Source organism: Pan paniscus, chromosome 21 (genome assembly GCF_029289425.2).
Source record: "Pan paniscus chromosome 21, NHGRI_mPanPan1-v2.0_pri, whole genome shotgun sequence".
NCBI lineage: Eukaryota > Metazoa > Chordata > Mammalia > Primates > Hominidae > Pan > Pan paniscus.
The window spans coordinates 27,013,169-27,031,994 of NC_073270.2; the positions used below are offsets into that span (position 1 = coordinate 27,013,169).

Genomic DNA, 18,826 nt, shown 5'->3' on the forward strand with positions numbered 1-18,826 from the left:
AATTGTCATGTTGTGCTGTTACATGGAGAGGATCACAGCTTACAGAGCTGAGTGTGGCCATCAGCTAACAGCTAGCAGGAAGCTGAGGCCCTCAGGGTAACAGCCTTCCAGGTACTTGAGGCTGTTAGGAACCATATGGATGTGGAAGAGGATTCTTCCCCAGCTGAGATTCAGGTAAGACCATAGTCTTGGCTGCTACCTTGATTGCAGCCTTGTAAGACTCTGAAGCAGAAGAGTCAGCTAAATCCCATTCCAAATTCCTAACCAACACAAACCATAAAATAATTCACTTGCTTTGTTTAATCTGCACATTTCATAGTAATAATGCTGTGTGTCAGTAGAGACACAATATTATTTCTTACATTTATACTTTATCATGCTTTATCACTGGCTATTTATACTATCACTTCCAGAAATTTTAATAAGAAGTAATTTACATATACACATACACAATCATATATATGTCTTCACATGCCCACACAAACACACAGCGTATGTGCATATACAGTTGTTTGACTCAGAGAGAGGTGTATCTGACACTTAAAATATTTATTTCTAAAATATGCATTTCAAAATATATGGCTGGGCTAATTTTGTCTTTAAGTATCTGCCCTTGGAAAATGAACTGAATTTTCATAAGTAATGAGAAACCTGGGTAAAGCTCTCCTAGAAGATTGGCCAAAAAGTGTAAGGCCTGAGGCATTGCCAATTACTAGCTTCCAGAAAATACCAGATGTAGAGGTCACCATTTTTATTACAAACTATGAAAATAAAACATGTTTTAAAATTTTTTTTGTGCGATGAAAGGCCAAAAGCTGAAGTATGTGTTGCCATGGAAATAGTGTTTTGTTTACAGGACTTGTCTTTTCTAGAACTCATCCATTAAATGGTAGGAGAGAACCACTTCAATCTTGACATTGTATTGCATTCGGAGCTTTCATTACTAGAATAATATTTGTTCATTTTTCAATAAGAAGCATAAAATGTTCCATTGCTCATTTTGTCCGTTTGTTTAATGACACTGGTAGGCTTGTTACTTAAATTAAATCCATCTAAAGAAAATGAATATGTACTGGTTAATCCAACTGAACCCATGTAAATACACTACTGTGGCTCTAAACATTGGCAAATATAACAAACCCTCACTACCATACAGGATGGAATGTTACAGATAATGTTCTGCTTCACAACCAATGACGATGGTGCCAGAATGCTCATGTTCTTGTTTTTCCCACTTTCTGATAATTTGTACTAATTAAGATAGGACTGGCATTGCAGATGTAGCAATCAAACATTTTATTTCTTCCTTTCACAAAATCACTCTAGTCCGGATGAGTTTTGGGGGATTTGGCTGCTACACAGGAATTCATTGAGTTTGCTTTTGTCTTCCGGTTCCACAGTCTCAACACAAAGTCTCCTCATTGCCCTGGCAGAGGAACAGAATACTGGAGGGTTTTCTACTGACCCAAAGGGACACACATGATTTCTACTCACAGCTGTTTGGCTACAGCTTGTTTCATGGTCCTGGTTAATTGGAGGAGGGCTAGGAGAATAGGAAAGTGCAGGTTGCATTTGTCAAGTGTTGTTAATCCTCTCACATCTATCATCCAGGTAAAATTTTTCACTGATCTGTACCCACAAACCAGGGGGAGTTTTTTTTTAACCACCGACAAGCCTGTTCCTTTGGTCTGTTGCACTTTTGAATCTTCTGGTTCTCTTTTCTTTTTTTTTTTTTGTATTCCCTGACATGAAATAAAATTATACATTTTATCCTTGCGATAGTTTGCTGAGAATGATGGTTTCCAGCTTCATCCATGTCCCTACAAAGGACATGAACTCATCGTTTTTTATGGCTGCATGGTATGGGGGGAGGGGGGAGGGATGGCATTAGGAGATACACCTAATGCTGAATGATGAGTTAATGGGTGCAGCACACCAACATGACACATGTATACATTTGTAACAAACCTGCACGTTGTGCACATGTACCCTAAAACTTAAAGTATAATAATAATACAATTTAAAAAATTATACATTTTATAACTTTGTCAAATTCTACATGCTATTTCCTTGCTTGAGCTTAGATTTCTCTTTTTTGACCTAACAAGCCTGTACCATTTTAAAATTCAGTGTTTCAGTGCTACTTAAAAATAGAAATGCTCCTTTTATCTGCCAGTCCCTTGCTGTCATAATACTATATGTTAAGTGAAGATTTATTATATAATTTATCAGATTGAATATTTCTCATGTACATTCCATATCTGTGTGTGTGTGTGTGTGTGTCTGCCTCATTCTTTAACCTTGCCCTACTATAAAGAATAAGGAATGTGAGTACCCATGTTACAACTACCTGTGCTTCAAAAAGAATGTAGGTTACAGTATTTACACAGTTTATTGTTGAAATAGCTAAAGAGATTAGCATCATGCTTATGCATATTTAAGTGCTCAATACATAGTACCTTTCATTACCATACAAAATAATATTTGGAATATATGATTACTTACAGTGTACAGACTTGGTATATTACTTCTGTAACTATTTACTTATTCATAGGGACTGTTAACTCATATAATTCATTTGATTAGATAGCATTCACAACATTAGAAAATTAAACATAACCACTACAATATTCTACACTTTTGATTACTTGTTTTTGATTCTTTGTCTCCTAGGCAAGAGAAATAGTATCAACAGAGGAATGGAATTATAACTAGAAATTTTATTTTGGTGAATAAGCTGAGGACTTCCTAGAGAAGCTGTATGATGTGAAATAGTTGCAAATAATGACAAAGTAGCTCATAGATAAGTTACTTTAAGGCTTTATTTGTTAAGTTACTGCATAGAGCTGCAAAAGCATCGACAACATATTTCCTCAAAATGTAGAGTTTACAAGTTTTCTGAGCTCCCTGAAGTTTGCAATCTATTCCAGTCTCAATGTCCTCGAATTTTACATCAATCTTCTAATGATCTAGATTGCCCATTGCTTGCAGCTATCTTTTCACGTTTGATTTGGTTAAAGGAAAATCAGCTTTACATTGTGAAAATGCATATTGTTAGCGAATTGTGAAATTGTGAGGAATTGTGCTGTAATTACTGAATATTGGCTCTCCATGAACATGTTGCTAAAACGTGGGAAGATCTGCCAGAGAAATTGTTTCTCTCCTCAGTAGTCCATCGTTACAGCAACAATTGTGGAAATCAGATGAGATGTGGAACCATTTTTGATTGCCTTAAATGGCGCATTTGTATATGCCAGCAAGAATCTATGCTTCTATGTAAATTGAAAAAGGGAAATGAAACAGTCTGTGGATGTGGAGTCTCTCGGGTTGAACGTAGGTGGATCAGCTTGTACTCAACATCTGTTCAGGCTGGAAATGCAGAGGAAATTTAATATGTTTACTCAGTCATACTGGTTTCCTGGGTGCCAAGGCAGAAAATCTAAAACATATGACTTCTGTTCACACTATGTGGGAGCTATTTACAACAAAGGTGATGATCCTGGAAGAAAATGTGGAGACGATATCTCGGGTACCAGCACAGTTGGACTTCTTTGTTGCCAGCAATCAACAGCCCTTAAACATCAACATTTCAAGGTTTTGTCGACCAGTGTACCAAGTAACCTCTAAAAACATTTGAGAAGAAATAGAAAATAACACTAGATTATTTCTTAACATATCAAAAGATTATCAACATATGGCCTTGGATCCTTTTCATTCCCCATCCTTATATGTCCATACAAAATTATAATACATTTAATGTAGCGTTCCAATCCAGATAGTAGTTTGTGGAGTTAAATTTCAAACTCCCTTTTTGAAAATTTCCTTGCATTCATAAACACGTTAGCTATCCAGGACAGCGTGTTGCTCTCGGAACAAAAGTGGGGACTTACAAAGAAGGCAAATTATAAGAAATATATTTCTGTCAAAATTTTATGAAACAAGGAAAATCATAAAATAAAAATTAATATTAGAAGAAAGTCTTATCAAATTCTATATAATGATTTTTCATCAATATACTTGGCCTCTAATTAGTTAAAAGGAAGATCATGCAAAGCCCAGAGTTTTTATCTTGTGGTTACTATTCAATTTAAATTCTCATATTCCCCAAAATGTCCTTGTTTTAGTTGGTAAGACAGCAAGACAGTAGCTACAATTCAGTGGAATTAAGTACTTTGCCATATTCCATGAAATACACAAGGAGAGGTCAGAAGAAACACAATTATTTTTGTCTGGCAGAATACAAAAAGGTGTCACAGAGTTGGCATTTGAATTGGATATTGGAAGATGAATGGAAATGCACTAGCTGCAGATGAAAAGAACATAATGGACTGAGGAAAGTTCCTTTCCAAAAATCAAGAAAGCTGTAAAAGGCACGGGGATTTTAATAATTATCTTCAGTTGGAATTACATGTATGTTGAGTGCAGGGACAAAATTGAAAATAGTTATGCCTGAAAAGTTATATGGGAAATTATTATCAAAGGCTATTGATGTCAAGCTAAGAAGATTACATTTTACCTAAAACACCTAGGATCTTTAAAGTGGATGTAAGACTAGTTCCTCTTCCCCATTCTTATGTTTTCCATATTGTCCTCCTCCTTGTGAAAAATTCCACCACTGTTGTCAACACTTCACTTTATATACCATACTAATATAATACTTTCACCCATGAGCAGAATGGATGAGAACACTCTCAGAAATAAATTAAAATTACTACACATATTGTGTTTGAAATGGAAAACCATGAATAGATACCTTTATAGTAATAAATTAAATCTTAACAGGTGACTTGCAGAGAACATGGTAGGTGGTACAAAAGTAGCAAAGTGGAGTGGGGAAGTTTGTAATTTCTAAGCAATTCTGTAAATATATTTATTTAGTAATTATCTAGTTCTGGTAGAGTGACTTAACTGAGTGATGCATTTCAGAAACATGGCTTACAGAAATCAGATATTTAGGATAGTTATAAATAAAATACAACACAAAGATAAGGCATCATTATATACACACACAGGAGCTTCATAATTACAATTATATTTGTAAAAGTATAATGTTTAAGTATTTAATTGACTAATAAAATTACAATAAACAAAAATGACTGACTTTAAAGATATGACTTGTATAAGCAGGCTTGTAGTTACCTACTTAATATTACATAAATTTATTTAACAAGTAAATAGACAAAAGTTACAATATGAATTTTAATATATATATTATATATGTCTATCCGCTTTGAAAGTATGTGAATATGTTTAACTTAAATAAATAAGAGGATAAAGAAAAATCGGTCTATCAGATAAAAAAATTAATGATAGAAAAATAAGAAATCCATAAATGATATTAAAGCTTCCCTTCTCTGTTGTTGCATGTTATGAATGGTTCTCATATTTACTGAAGAACTAAGGTAAAGTACTGGTTTTGTAAGGGTGGGACATACTGACCATAAAGCTTAAGATTAAAATCAAGTGTCATCCTGCACAAGGATAACACACAAATCTGTGAAGTGTCGCATATTTCTTGCAGTCCCCAAAAGGACATTTGACTAATTAGCTCCAAGGAAATGGTGTGAGTCAAAGCAAAATGGGTGACACCCAGTATTGCACTTGTGATTTTCATACACAAAATATTTATGTAAGGTGATCTATGAAAAGAGGTGTGGTAACACATAGGATCTTGTGTGCAATATGTTGTTAGTAGGCCTCTCAGAAATGAGAACATACCAACTTGCATCTTGTTTGTGGAACTTACAAAAAATAAAGGTAGAGTTTTGTCTTCCACAGCAGGTGGAAATGAACATCGTGACTTAAGCATCATTCTAACAAAGATTTGTTGATTCAGGTTTAAGGAGGTAGATAAAGAGTAGTAGTAGTCCACGCCAGATGCTGAGATCTGTTAGTTTTGTGCCCTTGGTGTGATTGATGAGGTCAGTAATAGAGGATGATCAGGTTATGCAATGTAATGAATTAATATATTTATAAATACATTTCATTACAAATTATAAAATAGCTTAGATGTCTTGAATTACAAGCCACAAAGAATAGAACATCTAATAACCAAAAGTAGGAATTAATAACAGAAAACTGCAACATTTCAACATTACAACCTATGAAGAAACACTTTTAAGAAAAAATAAATTTATTTTTTGTAGAGACAGGGTCTCCCTGTGTTGCCCAGGCTGGTCTTGAACTTCTGGGCTCAAGCGATCACCCTGTCTCAGCATCCTAAAGTGCTTGCATCACAGGCATGAGCCACTGCACCAGGCCAACACATTGGGTTTTATTGGGAATTTTAAAATAGTTTCAGCAATAAGATTCAAGAATAAATTATTTCATTGCTTCACCATTTCTTTGAGCATTTTAAAAATGTTATCTTGTTAAATCTTTGTAATAACTTAGTGAAATAAGTCTCTAAAATCCTCATTTTTAGAAGACATTGAACCTAAGAGAAGCAACTTGTTCAAGAAAAAATACCTGTTGGTAACTGCGCTAGGACTTTTTATGAGTTAGGGACGTTTTCCATTAAGCCAAGCTAACTCTAGTTAATTTACTGAGTGATACTGCCCTCAATTCATGAGTATTTCATCTTACTTTATTTATTATTTAATTAGAAGCTTAATAAGTTCATAGAGCTTACAAACTTAAAGTCTATGAAATAAGTAATGTTCTGATGTTAGCTCTGATATTGTCTGAAATACTTTAAGAACTTAATAAATTTGGTAAATGTTTTCTATATCCGTGTTAAAATAGTAATTTTGTTTATTACATTTTTATACATAGCATTCATCAACAACTTTTGAAACATATACGAAAATTATCTAAAAATCCTCAAAATACCAATTCAGGTAAGACTTCAGATAGCAAACTACTCTTGATGGTGCTACCATAAGATTATGGAAGTGCTGATCACAAAAAAGCAATTCAAAAAGCAATGTGTAAATAGCATGTGTTTCCATATATACATATGTGGGTGTGTGTATATATATGTATATATAGCTTTAATTTTTTTAGTTTATTATTCAGAATTAGTTAATAATTTAGTTGTAGGTAGTTTGTAATCTCAAAAAAAATTATCTGAAAAAATATTTAATTATGGTCCCTAAAATCCTATATAATACCTTTGTGTATATAAGTAACACAATTTTTAAGTTTGTATATTGTATGATTCCTCAAGTGTCATAACAACTGAGACTTGTTATAAAATGTATAAACCTTGGTGTGATTGATGAGCTCAGTAATGTGGGATGATCAGGTTATCCAATTTAATGAATTAGTATATTTATAAATAGATTTTATTACAAATTAAAATTAGTTTACATGCCCTGAATTACAACCCACAAAGAATTGAACATCTAATAACAAAAAGTAGGAATTAATAACAGAAAACTGTAACATTTGAATATTATAACCTGCGGGGGTCTATCCTGCAGACCCCGGCTGCATGACGGATGAGACACATACCCAGACAGCGATATTCAGTGAAAGAGTAGCAAGGGTTCCGAGTCGATTACAGACACCAAGCTTCTTACAATAAAGTGAGCTGGAGGAAAGAACCTGTTATAAGGAGGAAAAAATATACTCACTATTTATTAAGTGGAAGTCAATTATTATACATAAAGGTCTTCATTCTTATTGCCTTCATGTTGAGTAGTCTGATAAGAAAAAGACAGAGGAGAGATTTGTCTTGCTATCTTGCAGTGGCAAAGGAAAAGAAAAATCTATTAGTGGGCTCCTAGAGTGAAAACCCTTATTCAAGGATCAACTGTGTCACATAGTGACTTGTGTCACTAAAAAAGTAACTATCTTTAGAATTTGGAATTTAATAATACTTTTCTGGCACCATAAACAAATGTCAGCAAGAATTACAAAACTTAGCCAGGGTGCATCAGTACCAATAGGAGAATATCTTTCAAAGATACCTACTGAGTGCAGAAGTCAGAAAAGCAATTCTTTGTTGAGAAGCGCAGGTTATGTTACAGAGTCTTGTACCAACAAGGTCTCACTATTATCAACTTCATTCCGTCTAAGTTGAAACCAAATAAGATATATTTACTCCATTAGAGCAAGGTATGTTGTTCTATCTACTGGATAATTAGTGTGTTAGTAGTAATTTTGTTACAGCAAGATACTCTGTTTCTAATAGCCAAAATATTATCATTATAAATATTCAGATAGCTTAACTCTAAACTCAAAAAATTATAAAAATATTACAAAAACTTTTCACAACAATGAAAATGCTACTGATACCTAAATGTGACACATTGTACAATATGAACTGTATGAGCACATCTTTATTATATATTTATCAAAGGACCTCTATAAGGTTTGGCAAGTTGCAGGAGACAAAGATGGAATACACATAGTTTGGGTTTTTAAGATGCTCATAATACAGAAGAGCTGTGCCTATTGAATTTCTGCATTTTTCCAACAGAATTTCCTAAAAAAGTTTGTTATTCACTTATCCACTTGTCCACTTAACAAATAACTGTCAGGTATCTTTAAGGTACTAAGCATCTTCCTTCTTATTATCATTGTCATTTTTATTTGCTTATTAAGATACTAAGCATTTTTCTTGTTATTATTATTTTTATTATTTATTACTTTATTTAGTGTTTACTCTGTGCCAGAACCCCTTTTGGAGCTTATAATTATTACTTATTATGTCATGTCGTTACCATATTCAGCATGTGTCAGAAATTTTATATCCAAGGTGAAGAATTAAAGCTTTAAAATGTTTGGTAGTGTCCAGGCACAGTGGCTCACTCCTGTAATCCTAGCAGTTTGGGAGGCCAAGGCAGATGGATTGCTTGAGCTCAGGAGTTTGAGACTAGCCTGACTAACATGGTGAAACTCGTCTCTACTAAATACAAAAAATCAGCCGGTTGATGTGGCCCGTGCCTGTAATCACAGCTACTTGGGAGGCTGAGGTAGGAGAGTTGCTTGAGGTAGGAGAATCGCTTGAATTGCATTGAGCTGAGATCGCGCCACTGCACTCTAGCCTGGGTAACAAAGCAAGACTCCATCAAAAAAAGAAAGAGAAAAGAGAAAAGAAAAGTTTGGTAATATTTAAGGAAAGCATACAGAATAAGTAGAAGTTTGCCAGGTGAAGAATCAGGAGGATGATATTTAAGCAGAAAGAAAATTTAACTAGATTGTGTGTTTGGCAGAAGGAACATCTACAGGAACACCTGACGAGGCTGCACCCTTGGCGGGAAGAACACCTGACACGGCTGAAAGCTTGGTGGAAAAAACACCTGATGAGGCTGCACCCTTGGTGGAGGGAACATCTGACAAAATTCAATGTCTGGGGAAAGCAACATCTGGAAAGTTTGAACAGTCAGCAGAAGAATATGTTAGGCCACGTGTCTCTATAACAGCTATTGAACTCTGCATTATAGAGTGAAAGCAGTCATAGATAATGTGTGAGCAAATAGGCATGATTGCACTCCAATAAAACTTTGTATAAAAAACCATTTGGTAAGCTGAATTTGGCCTGTGATATATAGTTTGCTGGCCCTTCACACAGAAGATAGATGGAGGGTAATTACATAAAAAGATTTAAAGACAAAGTAAGCTTTTGTAGTAGTTCATGCTGTAGTCTTTTTTTTTTTTTTGTCACCAATCTGTGGCCTAGTATCAATCTATTATGAAAATCTGACCCATCCAGGGTAAAATGAATCAAGTTCAGAAGCTCAATTTACAGATTTAAACCTGTAGGTCTTTCTTTGCCATTATTTTATTTTGATTTGTTTAACTGAATTTTTTTTAACTTAAAAAATAACAATAGTATTGGGTAGGGTTTCTTTTTCACGGTGAAAGCCATCAGTTAAGGGGCCATGTCTAAGTAGGAAATATAAATATAACATAATAATAATAATAAATAAAATAATAATAAAAATGGCCTTCAGTTTCATATATTATTGGATATATTTTCCTCCAGAATTGGCATTTCAGCTGAAGACAATGTGTGCTTCAAACTTGGAAATAAATAATGCATTTAATTATTTGATTAAAGATTGCACAGTGAATTTAATAAAGACATTATAGTCTTGTAATGTAATATAAACTCAATCTTCTACTCACAAACAACTTTAAGACAGAATTTAGGAGGAATGTCCTTTGGAAAATTATCTTTCCTTCCCCCACAGATGGATCAAATAACCAAACGTACTGTTTGGAACATTTCATTTTATCTGGAATTAACCCTCTGTTGGCATGTCTTCTTCATCACTGAAAATGTAAGAAAGCACAGCCTCATCATGAAAATGCTGGGTATCCACGTCTCACACAGCTTAAAAATCATAATGAGTTGCAGGTTTTATTGTCAAGAATTACCCTGTGCTTCAAAAATGTGCTTGCTCCTTATGAAGCAATATAAACCTTGTTTTTAATCTTGCAAACTGTATATTCTATTGGATATGTCTATTAAAGATAGAGTTATGAGTGAACAATAAATGTCTTTCCTGAGAAAGGTGTATTTTCTGTTGCACTTAGACCTGAAGGTGGTGTAGAAGATACTTGGCCAAAATTGGGGCAAAGATGGGTTCCTGTGAAGAAGCAACAGTGAGAGTCTGGTTATCTACATATAAAAGAATAAAACTGGACCCTTATCTTAGACTGTACACAAAAACAACTCAAGGTGGATTAAAGGCCTTCGTGTAAGACCTGAAACTATAAAACTCCCAGAAGAAAACACAGAGAAAACAATTCCTTGATATGGGCCTTGACAATGGTTTTTTGGCTATCACACCAAAAGCTCAGGCAACAAAAGCAAACAAGTGAGACTGCATCAAACTAAAAAGCTTCTGCACAGCAAACACTCAACAAAATGAAAAGGCAGCCTGCAGAATGGGAGAGAATATTTACAAACCATATGTCAGATAGGGGTTGATATGTGAAATGAAAATCTCACACAACTCAATGTCAAAAAACAATCCGACTGATAAATGGCCAAAGTATCTGAATAGACATTATTTAAAAAAGACATACGAAGGGCAACAAGTATATGAAAAGGTGTTCAACATCATTAATCAGAAAAATGTTAATCAAAACAACTATATCACTTCACAACTGTTAGGATGGTTATTATATAAAAAAGAGATAAGTGTGATGAGGGTGTGGAAAAAGGAAACTCATGTTCACTGTTGGTGGGAAAGTAAACTGATACAGCCATTTTGGGAAATGGTATGAAGGTTCCTCAAAAATTTAAAATGGAGCTACTGTATGACTCCACAATCCTCCTGCTGGGTATATACCCAAAGGAACTGAAATCAGTATATGAAAGCTATATCTGTATTCCCATGTTTATTGCGGTATAAATAACCAATAGCCAAGCTATGAAAACAATTGGATAAAGAAATTATGATATATAGTTATAACATATTATATATCATATTATAATCTTATAAACTCTGTAATAATATAAATATTATGAATATAGTATTCAATCTTAAAAAAATTAAAATTGCCATTTTTGATGATATGGATGAACCTGGATGGCATTATGCTAAGTGAAATAAACCAGACATGGAAAGAAAAATACTTCATGATCTCACTTATATGTGCTATCTAAAAACAAGCCAAGTATATAGAAACAGTAGAATGGTGGCCATCAGGGATAAGGATTAAGAGGAAATGAAAAAAAGCAAATCAAAGGGTACAAACTGGCAGTCATGTAGGATGAGTAAGTTGTACCTAACGTACAGTATGATACCAATAGTTAATAATAATGTATTCTATACTGAAAATTTTCTAAAAGCATATTTTCAGGTGCTCTTGCCAATCACATAAAAATATAACTACGAAAGGTGATGGATATGTTAATTGGCTTGATCATAGTAATAATTTCATGGCATATATGTATGCCTTAAATATGTACCAAAAATAAGTAAATAAACTAAAATGTAGGTTATCAAAACTTAACAATTTATACATTAAAACTTTCAAAACTTGAAAAAATCCAATGGGAGATATTTACAATTCCTTCAACACTATTAGAGCAGCAATGATGGAAGATATGTAGAGGAAGGAGACAACCTGATAAATGTAGACTCATCAGCAAAGCCTGAGGGGACAGTAATTATATCCATAGTGTTGACAGCCAAACCATCAAAAACTTTGGTGTAAATATATTATTTTTGCAACATATGAAACACAAACAGAACAGCAAATCTTGATTCAGGCATCTATCATCCTAATTAACTGCCTCTCTGATCATGTGTGCTCTCTGATCATGTGTGCATGTGTCACCTTGATCGAAACCATTTTCGAAAATAACGCAACAAAAATAAACTATTGTAAATTTTAAAAATGAATTGTCACTTGAAGTTTATATTTGAAGTTATTTTTCAAGATTATACTTATCCTGTGGCCTTTAAATTTTTTTAAAATTTTTCACTCTCTAGTTGAATATTTGCTGTATGCCAGGAAAACTTCTGGACACTGAAGATACTTACAGTCAACATTACTTCAAGGCAGTTATGGCATCCTAATTACTGTTTTTAGTAATATAATATCTGCTTCCAAATACTCTTAGAAATGGGCAACTTGATAAGGTGATTCCTGAAAATCTCTGCCATCTTGATTGTGTTAACTGTGTTTATTTAAAGAGGCTAAAAATGAGGTTGGTTTTTAATGCATGGTAACTATTCATTAAAAATGAAATTATATATGAAAAATGAAATTATATATGAAATTATAATGAAAAATGCAAGATTACTCCATGCCTTCTAACAGTATTATTTCTACTTGGGTACTGTTGACATCAGAACAAATTATTGGGATAAATAAATGTGTAAGGGCCATACATACCTACTAAATCTGAGTGCCATGAATTTGTAATTTTATGTTATTTTAATTATTGTAGTTATTACAGTATGTGTTTATAACCCTTTTTGTGTTAATATACAGTAATCCTAGAGACACCTAGAATTATTTTAAAAGGTGAGTCAGTTGTCTTAAGTTATAGAAAATTGACTTATACACTTTTAGTAGCGAAGTCAAAATATCTGAACTAAGTTCACTTCTGCACAAAGGAAAACTCTGCGAGTAACTGAAATTTTCTCAAGATTGGCATAAAGACAATCCTAAAAAAAGTCCTGGGATATGAACTATCTCAAATTGGCAGCATATACTGGCATGTGCCTCATCCTGCTGACAGTCATTTCAGTTTGATACACTTACAAAAAAGAGAAAAAAGATAGCTTAATAATTCCAAGTTTAAATAGTTATATTGGTATACTCCTTAAAAGAAAAATCAGCACATTACCTTGGAGTAAAATTTTACTTATGATTTCTTCACTTTTCTCCCATCAACTCAACAGGCAGAAAATAAAACATATTAATAAATACACATGCACACACACACACATTGTGGAAATCAAAGACCTGAGTCTATGTGTAGCAGTGTGTTGATAAACTATCTGTAGAGACTGGAGGTCAAATTAATTGTATATATGAAAATTATATAACTCTAGAGACTCAAGAAGACACACAGATAAAAGTTACTACATAAGAAAATAGAGATTTCTCTATTTTTCCACAACAGAAATTAAAGAGTGGAATAGTGATTTTAAATACAGCTTCTGTTATCATTTGAGGGAATAGAAAAGTGAGGGCAACAGAGATCGGAATATAGGCACTAATACTTGAATGCCTGTTATGTGTAGCTATTGTGCTTTGACAATTTTACATAATTGTCTTATTTAACCAACACACAACATTATGAAATTGATGTTTCTAAGACTATTTTTCTGTATGAGAAAACCCAGGTTCCGACTTGATGTCACTCATGCCATATTGGGTGGCTGAGGCAGGATTCAAATGCAAACACGGCAGCACCACAGTCTATATTTTATTAATCATACAACCACTATATCCACCTAATTATAAAGTCTGTATGAAAGCCCAGAAAAACAGGCCAGCATTAAATTGAAAAAAGCATTAAAGAGAAAACTGTTGATCTAAAAACATTTAGTGTTACAACTTTTAATTTACCAAAATTGTGGTTGCTACTGTGACTATTGTATAGGGAAACCATGCACAAATTAATTCATGACACATTCATGTTCTTTTTGCATACGTCTCTTTTAAAAAAAAAGTTATTTAGGCAAAGTGCTAAAGAGAAGTTAATTCACCTTGCTGACATTGTGTCTTACAGTTTTACCCAACCAATTTTAGTCATTACTTCTTTATCTTAACAGGATTACTTAATTGCCTAGTCATGGAATGAATGATTTGGCTACTTCTATAGATGCATTAATAAAGCCTTATTTGTATAATAGTCCAGTTAAGATGAACATGCTTGTGACCTCTCGCAGAAATAATGAAGATTCTGCAATTTAAAGAGCAGTAAAATGTAAAGATGTAATTACCTTTATTTCAATGTCAACAGACAGAGCATTAAAGTCCTTTTCAAAATACCATTTAATTGGATAGATTAAGATACTTTAATATATTAATTTCTTTCCTTGTTACTGTATATTTCACGATAAGAATGCAGGAATATATATTAGACTTCTGGGAAATTGAAACTGGTGTAACTTACCAGTTAATTCTAAAATCTATTAATCATGTGCTTTGGTTATCTTTCTTCCTTGGTAAAATATGGATGTTCAAAGATATTTTCATGTTGTCTAAAGCATCCGCATCTCATATACAAATATATGAAATATATAAAATATTAATGGAATTATACCAAATATATACAAAATAAAAATATACAAAATATTAATTTAGCAGAAAAAAAAACTGTTGCATGAAGATAAGGTACAGGATGGTACTTTATCTTATGGTTTTTTGTGAACCATAGTCAGAAAAATCAGGGGATCAAAAATAATAAAACAAAATATACCCATTGCCTTAAGGAAATAGGTAAATGAGATAATTATATTTTTAAAGGAACTATATAAAAGCTTTATGCAAAAATCACAACCATATTTCTTGTTCCTGCACATTCCAATCAATTCATTAGATTGCTTTACACATTCTGCAAAAATATTCTAATGTAGGCAGAGAATTTGAAATGTAAAACATTATCATACTGTCTCCTATATTTAGAGCTCAGCTATGTCTCTTATATGTTAAAATGCTACTTCTGTTTGACACACACTCTTACACCTACTGAGGAAAAAAATTGCTTCATATTAACAAAGTGAATTATCTCCTTTGAGTAACATGAGTAACCTGGTCAATAGTTACTTACCGTGTGTTAGTTATGGGCTGAACTGTGCTCCTCTCTCCCAAAATTCATAAGGTGAAATTCTAAAGCCTAGTATTTCTGAAAGTAACCATATTGGGATGTTTTAAATAAGAATTCAGTTAAAATGAGGCCCTCAGGGTGGGTCCTAATCCAAAAAAATGGTGTCCATATAAAATAAAATTTAGAAAGGGGTAAAAATCAGCTACATGTATGCACAGAAGTACAACTGTGTGAAGATAGAGCTGTGAGAAGGCAACCATCTGTAAGCCAAGAAGAGAGGCCTAAAACAAATCCTTCCATCATGGTCCTCAGAGGAGCACTTTGACCTTGGATTTACAGCCTCTAGAACTGTGAGAAAATAAATATCGGTTGTTTAAGCCACCCAGTCTGTGTGTGTGTGCATGTGTTTAAGTGCCACCTTAGAAAACTAATATAATTGACAAAAGACATAATGGACTTTTTAAAGCCAGCACCCAACTATGTTAGCATCATTTTCAGATGTTTGTTTTAGTTTGTTTATTTTATTTTATCAAGTATTATAATGATAATTAAAAAAAAAAGTTTCATGAGGTGGTTCACACTTTTAATCCCAGCACTTTGGGAGGCAAAGGTGGGAGGATCACTTGAGGCTGGAAGTTCAAGACCAGCCAGAGCAACATAATGAAAGCCAATGTCTACAAATTTTTTTCTTTAATAAAAAATAAAGCTGGGTGTTTTTATAATAATGTGTTTTATTATAAAGCACACACCTGTAGTTCTAGCTACTTGGGAGTTGAGTTGGGAGGACTGCTTGAGCCCAGGAGATCAAGACTACAGTGAGCCATAATTGCACCACTGCACTCCACCCTGGGTGACAGAGTGAGACCCTGTCTGTAAAAAATAAATAAATAAAAATAGATAAAAACAATTTCAAAACTTAAGACTAAAGAAACTCAGAAAACTGTCAATTACATTTTGCTCTGATTTTTCTCTTGTATATAGTATAATGAAATGTTACATCAACTTGCCATTTTTAAAAGTAAAAATCAGATGGATTTAGCTGGGCACAATACCAGTTGTATTGAGAATTTCTAATGTCACTCAGATGAAAGACTTGAAGGAAAGGAGACAGATTTAGAAGGAAAAGGAGACAGACTTAGCAGGAGTGATGGTTAATGAGATCAGTCATTCAAATAATCTACCTACTAGTAAAGTTAGACAAACAAACAAACGGCAACAACAAAAACAAAACCCTACCCATCATCTTTAGAGAAAAATCATAGTCTCCCACTTGAAATAACACATTAGTCTGGAAGCTTAAATAAAAGAACGCATATTTTCACACAGCACAAAAGAATTATTTTTATATTTGGAACACGATTGCTACAGAATTATGAAAAGAAAAAATACAGACTGTAGAGAAAAAAATAAGACAAGCTTCCATCAAGAAGGAAACATAAAATATACTAACTTGAAATAACAGATATACACAATATTTGGAGCTAAAGCTTTTTAGTGTTGCCTCCAGCCCAGTTATATTGGAGGCAAAGATAACTTGAAATAACAGATATACACAATATATGGAGTTCAAGTTTTTAGTGTTGACTCCAGCCGAGATATATTGGAGGCAAAGAAAGATTTGCAAATGATTCATGAATTATCCAAAGTTAAACATGTTATATCTAACCAAGCCTGACCTAGAACACATTATTGGTCATATTCTTTCCATTGACTATGTCTAATTCCTCTTAAAGTTTTTTCCCTTTACATATAAATCCTACACACATTACCACTTTGGTAAGATAAACAGAACAAAACACTTATTTTTTCTTTCAGCACTTTGGATGTGCTATCCCATTCTGTTCTGACTACCATTGTTTCTGATGAAAAGTCAGGTGTTAATCATAAAGTCATTTCCTTGTATGGATGAGTTATTTTTCTTTTGCTTTCAAGATTAACTCCCTTCACATTTTGTTTAATCCAGAATTATTAGAAACTCTAAATTTGAGACTCAAAGTCACTCATCAGATCACCACAAAATTTCAAAATATACATACTTAGAATGTATATTCTTGTATATATCAATATATAAGAATATCAATATACTACTTTAATGTCTTCTTTTATTAATACAAGATCATTGTTTGGAATATTTGGGAAGGGAATATAAGTCAGAGCAAGAGCATTCTAGATTAGTGATTGCTACATATTAATCATTCAATTATTGTTTTTGTGTCAATGAAATAAATTACTTCCAGTATTTTTGCTGACATATTTCTTTCCCTAGTTTCAAGATTCACACGGAAATATACCTTAAATAATATACTTTGATTCTCTTGAAAACAATTTTCTATCTTTCTCCCCAATCTTTCTCAATATTTTTAATACAATATTTTTTGTTTCTATATCCATCAAAAAGTTTCAGTGTGATGAGATAGCATAAAAAATCTATTTAGAGGATCAGTTTGGAAGTCAGATGTGCAAAATGTTTCTTATCTGCTCTGTTCTCTTTTCATTATCTTCTCCCTGACCCAACCCCAAACATTGTAAAGAATGCTAAACCCTTTATAAAGAATTTTACCAGAATCGATATTAAAATTGAGTGTGCTATTTATTACTTAGAAGTAATTATCAAACTTTAACCTGTAATCTCATTTATTTACAGTGGAGCATAGTAGTTAGAAGAAACGTGACTCAATTAGAGGTCAATTCCTCCTTAGCAATGTATCAGAGTTGGGCAAGTTACTCAACCTCTGCTAATAACAATCTCTTAATCTGTAAAAATAAATATAAATATATCCATGAAGTATTCCTAAGGTTAAATGAAATAACTTATATTAAAGTAAATCACTTGGTGTAATTTTGAATATACAATATGTTCTAGCTTGAATTACTACTACTAATGAAAAACTGAAGCTCAGATCAACAAAAAAATAGTGCCATTCTCCAACTTTTTCTAGGTAGTTTGCTAGAAATAAGAGAGCAAAATAGATTAGGGCCCAGTTTCTGGATTTAAGGATCAGAAATCATCTGCTGTGTTTATTATGAACCTTTTGTATCCCTTCAGTTCTTCCTGTAAATTTTTACAAAGAACTTACTGAATAAACAGTTAAAACACCTCAAATTAACAAAATATTCTCTACTATATCTCCATTATTTCAAAAAAGAAAAGAGAATCCTTTCCCCATTCCTTCTTTTTGTCAGGTTTGTCAAATATCAGATAGTTGTAGATATGCAGCATTATTTCTGAGGGCTCTGTTCTGTTCCATTGGTCTATATCTCTGTTGTGGTACCAGTACCATGCTGTTTTGGTTACTGTAGCCTTGTAGTATCGTTTGAAGTCAGGTAGCATGATGCCTCCAGCTTTGTTCATTTGGCTTAGGATTGACTTGGCAATGTGGGCTCTTTTTTGGTTCCATATGAACTTTAAAGTAGTATTTTCCAATTCTGTGAAGAAAGTCATTGGTAGCTTGATGGGGATGGCATTGAATCTATAAATTACCTTGGGCAGTATGGCCATTTTCACCATATTGATTCTTCCTACCCATGAGCATGGAATGTTCTTTAATTTGCTTGTATCCTCTTTTATTTCATTGAGCAGTGGTTTGTAGTTCTCCTTGAAGAGGTTCTTCACATCCCTTGTAAGTTGGATTC

General features: G+C 33.2%; 1 long non-coding RNA gene across 1 annotated transcript; it reads right to left on the bottom strand.

Annotated features, from left to right (window-relative positions):
• Positions 1 to 2,805: 2,805 nt before the first annotated feature.
• Positions 2,806 to 16,514, bottom strand: LOC117977180 (uncharacterized). Its single transcript, XR_008622243.1, has 5 exons — positions 15,943 to 16,514; positions 15,197 to 15,271; positions 7,918 to 8,017; positions 7,578 to 7,646; positions 2,806 to 3,623 (listed from the first exon to the last, which is right to left on the bottom strand). It is a non-coding gene; the product is annotated as an uncharacterized LOC117977180 (long non-coding RNA).
• Positions 16,515 to 18,826: the final 2,312 nt, after the last annotated feature.